Source organism: Euphorbia lathyris, chromosome 6, assembly GCF_963576675.1.
Source record: "Euphorbia lathyris chromosome 6, ddEupLath1.1, whole genome shotgun sequence".
Taxonomy (NCBI): Eukaryota; Viridiplantae; Streptophyta; class Magnoliopsida; order Malpighiales; family Euphorbiaceae; genus Euphorbia; species Euphorbia lathyris.
In genome coordinates, this window is record NC_088915.1 from 20312536 (window position 1) to 20321727 (window position 9192).

The 9192-nt window shown below is 35.1% G+C and overlaps 1 long non-coding RNA gene across 1 annotated transcript; it reads left to right on the forward strand.

Annotated features, from left to right (window-relative positions):
• The first annotated feature begins 6263 nt into the window (after nucleotides 1-6263).
• Nucleotides 6264-8648, forward strand: LOC136233490 (uncharacterized). Its single transcript, XR_010690855.1, has 4 exons — nucleotides 6264-6415; nucleotides 6745-6907; nucleotides 7204-7294; nucleotides 8360-8648. It is a non-coding gene; the product is annotated as an uncharacterized lncRNA (long non-coding RNA).
• Nucleotides 8649-9192: the final 544 nt, after the last annotated feature.

Sequence of the window (9192 nt, forward strand, 5' to 3'; positions counted from 1 at the left end):
CATATGAGACCTATCAGTCTTTGTAATGTTCTTTATAAAACGGTTACAAAGATTGTGGCTAATAGAATTCGGGGCATTCTTCCTGCGATCATTTGTCAGAATCAGGGTAGTTTTGTGCCTGGTAGACAAATGATGGATAATGTGGTGATTGCCCAAGAGATGGTCCACACGATGAAGATTAGGAAGGGGAAGAAAGGCATTGTGGCTCTGAAGCTGGATTTGGAGAAGGCCTATGATCGCATCAATTGGGACTTCCTGATGGAGAGACTTGAGAGAGCTAGAATCCCGGACAGCTGGAGAAGGTTAATTAAGGTATGTATTTCTTCTTCTGTGTTTCACGTTATGGTCAATGGGGATATATCGGAGGAGTTCTCCCCGGGCCGGGGAATCCGTCAGGGGGATCCTATGAGTCCCTTCCTTTTCGTTATCGCTATGGAGAGGCTCTCTCACCTGATTCAAGATGCGATTGATAATGGGAGTTTCCACCCAGTGGCGATCAACAGCTTCTGTCCCTATGTGACTCACTTATTCTTTGCAGACGATGTCCTTATCTTTCTTGAAGGCAATGAGGAGCAGTTGAGTGTCATTATGGATATTCTTGATTGTTTTTGTTCGGCCTCTGGGCAGAAACTTAATATCCAGAAATCTAGGATGATGTGCTCAAAGAATATGAATCCGAGAGTTTGTAAAAGATTAAGTGATCTGTCAGGTATTCCTCTTACTGATTCTCTTGGGAAGTATCTAGGCGTTCCCCTCCATAGTGAGAGAGTGTCTAAAGTCTCCTTCAAAGATACTTTGGATAAAGCCAATACGAAGTGTGCCACGTGGAAAGCCAAGACTCTTTCTCTCACTGGCCGCCTCACGTTAATTCAATCTGTTAATTGTGCAGCTCCCAATCACATCATGCAGGCTTGTCAGCTTCCGGATCCTGTGCTTAATGATCTTGATAAGATTAACTGTAAGTTCCTGTGGGGGGAAGCTGCGGAGGGAAGAAAGATCCATCTAGTGCCTTGGAGTGAGGTTTGCCATCCAAAAGATTCTGGTGGTCTGGGCATTAGGAAGCTAAAGACAATAATAAAGTTTTATTAATGAAACTCCTTTGGCGTATGTGGCAATGCCCCTCCTCTCTTTGGGTCCGCCTTCTTTGTGGTAAGTATCGGAAAGACAAAATCTTCGGAGGCCCTAAGGAGAGAGTTGTCAATTGCTCCTTCCTCTGGAAAGGGCTTAGCGCTGTGTTTGCTGAGTTCTGCTTGGGGGTTGGTCTGGAGGTGGGTAATGGTAAGTCCGTTAGTGTCTGGTTTGATACCTGGATTGGGGATAAACCATTAGTAGATGTATGTACTTCCCCTTTGCCTAGTGATATCCGGAACTGGAGGATTGCCGATGTGGTGGACTCTGAAGGGGACTGGATCTGGTCAAAGTTTGATACTTTCTTTAGCCTAGAGACTCTCCTTAGAATTCGGGGAGTGAAGGTGAGTAATCAAGAGGAAGACATGGATAGGCATTGTTGGGCGCTGACTAACAATGGAGTTTATTCTTGCAAATCTGCCTTTGAAGATTTTTCCCTCAATAGGTCTGATCCTCCCTCTGATGTTTGGAAGTCCATTTGGGCCCTCAAAGTCCCTTACCGTATAAGGAGTTTCCTGTGGCTGGGCGTTAAGGACAGGTTACTTACTAATTTGGATAGGCACAGAAGGCATTTGGCTGACTCAGGAGCTTGCAGTAAATGCAGAGGCCATGTTGAAACTTTGTGCCATGCTCTTAGGAATTGCTCTAAAAGTAAAGAGGTTTGGAAGAAAATTCTCCCACACCATATTTTCCCTTCCTTCATGGCCCATTCTGTGGATGACTGGTTCTCTGATAGTATTAGTGGAAAGTTACTGTCTTACATGGAGCATGGTGACATTTTCTTTGCTATTATCTGTCACTAAGTTTGGAAGTGGAGAAACGAGGAGATTTTTGGTGATAAAATTGTGTTTTTGCCAAACTTAGCTGAGTTCTTCTCGAAAAAACTTTCCTCCATTATTGAGAGTTTCAAATGAGAGTCCTTTGCCAGATCTTCCCAGATTTGTGATGTCCATCTCGTAGGATGGAGCAGGCCGAGAGAGGGGATTGTGAAGCTGAATACTGATGGCTCCTGCCTCAACAATGGTAAGATTGCGGCCGGAGGTGTTCTTAGAGATGCAGGGGGCGCCTGGCTTTCTGGGTTCACCCAGAATTTGGGGTTGGGATCTTCCTTCTCAGCGGAGCTCTAGGGCATTCTCACTGGTATCGATCTTGCTAAAAGGCTGGGTGTTAAGAGGCTTTCTGTGGAATCTGATAACATGGAGGCCATCAAAATGATTTCCGATAATCATGCTATGGGTCTTAATAGCCGCAACATTATCAAAGCTATTAAAAAGCTTTGCTCCTCCTTTGAGATCTTAGAGTTCAGTCACATTTTCAGAGAGCAGAACCGAGTTGCGGATCGCTTGGCGGCGGCAGACCATGAGGGGACGTTAGGTGTTACTACCCTTTCTGTTTTCTCTATCTTTCTCTCTTCTCTTCTTTTAGAGGATAGGATTGGGGCTAGCTTCCCTAGGCTAATCCCAGGGTAGTTGTTTTTTTTGTTTTTCCTTTCCTTTTTCTACCAAAAAAAAAAAATTCATTATTATGCAAATTTCTTTTTTTTTTCTATTAATAATTTATTATTATGCACATTTAATCAATATTAATAAGTGCATGCATCAAATATTAAATAATAGAAGCTACAAGGGCATTGGTATATTAAGCAGTGCGCAACATAATACACAAGAAAAGCAAATGGCTCAGTGGTAAGGAGTGTGGAATGTAGCTAAAGGGTCCAAGGTTTGAACCCCAGCAGCATTAGCGTTTTTTATTAATTTTTACACTCAAAACTACGTAGTTTTGAGTGGTTCTCACCTAAGGAGTGTTCTCACCTAAGAAATGGTTCTCACAAGAACCCTCTCCTATATATATATATATATATATATATATATATATATATATATAGCAGTTATAAACAAAGCAAACGAATACAAAGGAAGGAATACAAATAGTAAAGGTAAAGTAATGATGCTAAGGTAGCAACGATCTCACTAATCCTATAACGATTAATGTTAATTATCTTTTATATCCCAATAGATAATATTTTAACATTAGGATGTAAAATTTGAGTCATATGGTAACTTTGAATTAGCCAATTTTATACGCTTTTAATTAGTTTTCAGATAACATGCGAGAATCTGATTGATCCTGATTTAATATCATCAATTTTTATATCATAGCAAATTTATTTTAAATGAATTTATAAAACTTTGTGGAATGAAATAGAAGTTTTCGGTTAGAAATAATATTTTGGTTCCATGGAGGGACCAAAACTAATACAATCCAAAAGCTTACTTTAAGATATTCATTTTAACAATTATATACATACATGTATGAAATAAATATTTTAAAACATAGTTGATATCTCAAATTAATTTTGTAAGTATAAAGAATTAAATAAATAAACTAGTGAGAGAATTTTATGCCCCTCAGTGCGTTACCCTTGGAGGGTGTCTCCAGTATATGGTGTAGATTTAGCGTGAGGAGTCCTCTGGAGCATTCTGGATCTTTAGGTAGAATTCAACAGATCTCTTGTGTCTGGTGCCTTGAGTTGAAATGAAATACCCTCTAGAGAGAGTTAGAAACTCTCTCTCTCTCTAGAATTTTCTCCCTTTCTCTTTCTAGAACTTCCTTTATCTCTCTTTCGTTCTCTTTCTTTCTCTCTCTAACTTTCTCTCGCTCAAAATTTTCACCCCTTGATTTGGGACTTAAATCCCCAAAAAGGGGTGTAGGGCCATCGACCACACAAATAGGGGCCTCGATAAAATAGGCCTCCGAAATGGGGGCTGCCAATGCACAACCTCAAGAAATTGCGTTAGAGGTTGAGAGAGAGACCTAACTCTCCCAAAGAGGTTGGGCTGTCCTGATGGACGAACTGACTCAACAAAGACTGTTTTCAGATGACTTAACAACTCACATAGCTCACACATAAACTAACTCAGTAGTTTCAAACCTTCGATTGTTGCTTCATTCTTACAGTAATGTAACTTACATCTCATGGATTGGAAATTCGTACTTACATGCTACCTCTTGCTTAAGTATTTTCAATTTGAGCTCCAAAAGCTAGTTTGGAGATGCTTAAGTGTATGCTAGAGGGGCAGAGAATGATTTTAGAGACAGATTAAACATCCGACACCAAGCGCAATCTTCTTGTATTCAGGAAGACTTGAATAATTCCGATTAATGAAGTCAATGTGTTTATCCTTCAATCGGCGAAGATTTATAGAAAGTAATAATGGTTTTACTTCTTCAATTGGAGGATAGCCATAGGACAATTCCAATCTTTACCTGGCTAGTATATTGTGCCAAACTTTTACCGTAACACACTGCTTTTTTTCTGTTTGGTTAGAGAAGACGTTGTCTCGTCTTTGGTGTTTGTGTCTTCTTGGAAGGAGTGTTGCTGGAGTGGGTTCTAGTTTTATTTTGTCTTAAAAGGTTTGCATCTTTGTTGTTTGAGATTTGTCTCGTCGTAGTGGGGTCGTTGCTTGAGCTATTTAGATTTTACAAGGTCTAATATGACAGTTAAATAGCAGCCAAACCACGTTTTTCAAATTTTCGGTAACATATGGGTAAATTTGAGCTTGATTGAAAAAGTTAAAGGTAAGTTTATATCATTTCATATGTTAGGTTCAAATTTACATTTTTCCGAAACAATTATAATTAAATTTACACTTTTCCAAAAACATTAGGATTAAATTTAGCCTTATCCTTTAAAATTATATTCTTAACTTCAAGTTTGAATATGTAAGCTAGAAAATTAACTAAACTAAAAGTAATTAAGGCTTCTTAAAAAAAATAAAATAATTAAGCCTTCATTTGATTAAAAAAAAATACTTAAATTAATGTACTAAAAACGGAGTTTGATAATTGTGTGAATATTTTTTTTTTATTCCTCATTTCTCATAAATTTGAAGTTTTGGATTATTTTTAAAATATAAAAATTTAGTAGAGAATTAATTAAATAAAAGAAAATAAAAGTTGAACGAACTAACTGAGTTCGTGAATAGCTTTTTAGTGAGTTCGGAAACTTATGTGATGAAATGGAGATGCATCGATTATCTATTCCGATTACACCGCAACAAAATGATGCTGCTAAATGAAATTATATAACAATACTCTCAAAATCTATTGTAATGGACAAAGCTCAATCTAACTTTTTTAAAATCACGAGGTTATGTCGTCTTGTTCATGAATTTTTCCATTTTTGTATAGATATATGTGTTCATAGGTGCACAAGATATAGCATTGTTCAAGAAAAAAGGTCTGGAAATCGAGAATTGGTCTTAGTTTTTTCTAATTAGTCTCTCTAAATTTTTTTTTTGCCCTGTGGATGAATTTTGGCTGCCTAGACTATGCTTAGGCCGTATGAACACAACCTAACGCCTAGGTGACGATAAAAAAAAATGCTTATTATTGTTATTATTATTCATTTTTTTTTATATTATCGCATGGTTATTGGTGAATTGTGTTTATTATTTTAAAATATTTTTGATATTATTTGCTCAAAGGAGTGATCGTGATATATAGATGACAAGTAGTTGATGAGAAACTCTAGTGTTGTTAATTGGGCGGATATTGTTTCATCCATATAACTTAAAGCCAACATTGAATGGGTTTGTACATTAACCTCCATTTATTTATGGAAAAATATTATATTTTAAAAAATAGAGTAAATTTTAAATAAAACCTATATGGTTTCTCTAATTTTCAAATAAAGGATTGTGGTTTACTTTTTGTCAAAACGGCAATTGAGATTTCGTACTTGGATTAATGCTATTATAACCATCTTTAACGACCTGAAAATGAAAATTTTCAAGAATTAAAGTTGTTCAATGTCATATTTACTATGGAACTACATTGTCGAAAATCATCCTTTTTGGAACTTTCTCTCTCTAAACATTAACTTTATGTCTCTTTACCAAACATCATCTAAATAATTTCAAAATAAAAAAGTTGAAGAATTAAAGTTGCTTAGAATATTAGTAGTTCTTAAAATATGTCATTTTTGAAGTCATCAATGGTGATTTTAATACTTAAATCAGCTTACTTTTAAGCTGACGTGTCATTTTAAGGAATTTTTGAGTATTTTTTTTCTTCTAAATCTATTATGTTTATTAGTATGATTTTTTTCCTAATCTTCTCAGTTTGCAGTTATCGCACGTCCTCCCTCACCCCTCAATCTCTGGCTCAGACAACTACACTACATCTTATTCCATTTCTCTTCTCAACTTAACTGCTTATCTGCTAAAATTTTGCAGATCCATAATTGGTATTTCCTCCATCTGGATCACTTGAAGGTTCATTTATGGTATCTACCTTCTCTCTCATTGCTACTTCACCGTTTCCTTTTCAGAATTAACTGTTGTGTTTATGGATCAATATGCAGTTCCTTAGCAGTACTGCTCCTTCTCTCTGTTCTATTTCTTCAGAAAATTGATTTCACCAAATCCCTCAGCGAGTCTCTCCTTATCCATCTGTTTTTATTTTCTCAATGTGCTTCTTATGGGTTTTAATATTTGTGATGTCTTCTTTGGCCTATTCTAAATTCTCTAACTAGGTTTGAAGAATGATAAGGTATCCTATATCCTAGGTTTGGGCATCTTTTGGGTTTTAATTTCGTTGTTATGTTTTCTGTAGGGACGATTCTAAATTTTCTTACCAGATATGCAGAACGACTTTGTGAAACAATAACTTATCTCTCACACACACTACCCATCTAGATTAATGGCAACAACCAAAATGCAGTTGCATATATGAAATTTTCTGATCATCTTGGATATGAAGTAGATCTCTTAAAGAGGTAACCATTTTTTTGTTTCTCTAATTTCTACTCTCTCGGTTTTACGCAGCAATCCATTCCCAGTTTTGCTTTATCTTTCCTTGTTCCTCTAATTGCAATCTGTTTTCATATGAATTGTGGGTTTGACTAGAATTCCTTAATTTGGCAAAATTGGTTCTGTAATTCTAAACCGTATGCTCAAATTTGAACATGCTCCTGATTGAGGTTGTAACACGTAATTTACACTTCTTAAAATTAGAATAGTCAATTTTATAGTTCTGATTTTACTTCTATCTTTTCAATATGTTTTGGTTTAGGTTTGATTGATTAAGCAAAAACCTGTGGATCCCAGCCAATGCATCAATATGAGGTCCTCATTATGTCTGCTCCTGGCGGAGTTCTGAATAGGTACGTCCAGTCCATCTTTTCACTCACATTATGGATTCAAATGAAGTGTAATTCTCTGTCTTTATCTTATAATTAAAAGCATGAAAATGGTTCTTGCAATTTTTTATTTCGCTAATTACCAGACAGATGACTAACTTGAATATACATGTGTTTTCTTTAATAAATTTTTTAAATGATCTAAAAGCATTATTTGTACATTGAAATTTTCTCCTCTCTTTGTACTCTTCCTGTGTCTAGGTATATTAAAGAGTCAATTCTCCCAATTGGTAGACAATTATAGAATATTTTAGAATATGTGATATGACATTTCTCTTTGTTTTCACTAATTTATTGTCTGGTCTTCATAGAATTTATTGGTGGTTTTTCTTTTTCTCCGGTTCCAATTTAGAATTACATGTTTAAGATCTATATAAGTTTATTTCTTCAATCGATTCATCTTTATCATTCTTTGGATATTAAATCTGCTAGCTTATTAGCTTTGTTTTTTTTTTCAATGTTGCTTCTGTGTTGTTTTTACTCGGCTTCCATGTTGTTGTTGTAATGTAATTTACTATTTTTATTGTTTACTCCAATTTTAAATGGCATAAAGTGTAAGCTTTTTTTTCATAAACTTTAGTTTAATTACTAATCAGAACTGATGTGTTTAGTGAGAATACTATACTTAAATTCAGTGGAATCAATAAATGCTTGCATGATTTATTATATTTTATTCACTTTGTTTCATCAAAATTATTGACTGGAATTTTTCTTTCTTGGTTAATATAAGGTTGAACTTTTAACTAATGTGTGTTGCAAAAGAAAGCAGATATTGGATTACAATTAAAGCTTTTAATTTACGACAATATGAGAATGTTATTCAACTTGATTCATATCCACGTGAATTACTCCTTTTCATTCTATTGTATGGTCCAAAATTTCTAACTTAAAGTGCAAATTGTGTTGAACAAAAGGTAGTAGTTGGTTGGGGTTGTGCATGTATGAGTATCAGAATTTGGATTCTTGAATTCACCAGTTTACATGTAGCTTTTTAAAATATATTAATCTGAGATTTTGTTTATTTTTCAGGATTTCTGTTTGTTTTTCAGGATTATTTCAAAGAGATGGTGGACTTTATTAGGCCTATCAAGTTGGGAATTTCTTTTATAAACAAACTAGAATCCCTTATTATGATTAGCTTTAAATATTTTTGAAAAGCAATGTATACCACCACAACTTCAATGCAAAATATCATTATTTCAGAATCATTGTATCATGTCATTAGGAGTTTAAGGAATATGTAAAAAATATCATATAAATAAAAACATCATATGCATAGTTTTGTTAGACTATCAATCTTTCGCATAAATTTAATATTTTTCCGGGGTAAATATTCTATTCATCTATTTTTGTTGGACAAATTATTACAAGCATCCGGTTCTCCATGTCAAATGGAGGACTTTCTATACATATTTTGACACATGTAAGATGGACCCACACATATTATAAGAGGCCCCACTATTTTAATTATCACGTGGGGTCACAATACACGTGTTCAAATGTGAATTGGAGGTGCTCCGAGTGACATGGAAGACCCAATGCTTAATATAAGAACTCATTTTTGTTGATCAGTTATGTCTCTAATTGAGTTATGTCTCAAAGTAGAATGAAATTAAAAATCTGTATTAAAGATCAGATTGACAAACTATATAATTATACTTATAATGTATATGAGTAGTTTGTAAAGAAGTATTTTTTTTGGTAGAAAAGGAAAGGAAAGGAAAGCAAAGCAAAACAAACAACTACATCGGAATTAGCCTAGGAAAGCTAACCCCAATCCTATCCTCTAAAAGAAGAGGAGAAAGAGCGATAGGGGGAACGGAAAGGGTAGAAACACCTAACACCCCCTCATGGCCTGCCGC